Here is a 1145-nt window from a genome sequence, read left to right on the forward strand (position 1 = left end):
ACCGATTCCTCGGCCCCGCTCCGGCGTCCGCGGCTCCGGCCCTCCCGAGCCCCCCGGTGCCCACCCCGCCTGGCCGGGCTCCCCGCCTCGGCTCGGCTCCTTCCCGTCGCTGCGCCAAGGGGAAGGGGGAGAAGAAAACGAGCGAGGCCACTTTGGGAGCCACCCGAGTCCCGCCCTCCTCGGGCCAATGTCCCGAGGAAAGAAAATAGGGGCAAAAAGGAGAATTCTTCCCCTGGAACGTGCTGGCTGCACTGGTGGCGGCTCAGAGACGTGAGGTTGGCTCGGAGGCGAGATGGGTTCCTGAGGGGGAGCAGGGACATCCAGGAGCCTGTGGATGCAGCAGACACCAGTGTGAGCACACGGGGTGAGACGGGAGCTGATTTACCCACTGAGATATTGGGCTGTATTTTCTGGGCCTCAGACGTCCTGGGAGCAGAACAAGCTCCCGGTGCTTCCCGTTGGGTTTCCCTAATGCTGAAACCCAGAATGGGAACAGGAGCAAAGGCTGGAGCACAGGTCCCACAGAATTCCCTGGTGGGAGCAGGGACAGTCGCATCCCGGTTGCTCGCTCCGTGCCGGATGTCTGGGTAAGGAAACAAATAATACAGAAACCACCCATGGCTGATAACTGCGGGTGATTGAAGTGCAGGGGGAGTGGCCTGTGGAGAATGTCAAGGCTGTTTGTGGGAAGCCGAGAGAGCTGGAAACGCTCTCGGGCTGCCCTGGATTTCCAGGAGAGGGACAGAACCACGGGCCGGCTTTCCCTTGCCCTGATGTGCCCCGGTGCGGCTCCCTCCTGCCCTCCAGTGCCGTGGGGACCCTGGCACACCGCTGGGGCAGGATTTGCCGCACACATTCTGCCTGCAGACCCCAACCAAACGATTGAGAGCCTCGAGGCAGGAGAGCTGGGGGGATGCCCAGGCTGTGTCGTGGAGTAGATGTGAAGATTAAGACGCTCTGATAAATCCTCACTTCTCATCGCAGCCTCCAGGGTGTGGGAGGGCTCCGGGCCGGGCCTCCGTGGGGACACAGATGTGACAGTGTGGGGCTCCGAGGACACGGCACGGAGCGCGCAGGGGAAGCGCCGCAGAGCGGCCGCAGCAGGATTTTCCCCACGGGGTCCCGGGGCTGCGGGTGGCGGCGCC

Source organism: Parus major, chromosome 28 (genome assembly GCF_001522545.3).
Source record: "Parus major isolate Abel chromosome 28, Parus_major1.1, whole genome shotgun sequence".
Lineage (NCBI taxonomy): Eukaryota > Metazoa > Chordata > Aves > Passeriformes > Paridae > Parus > Parus major.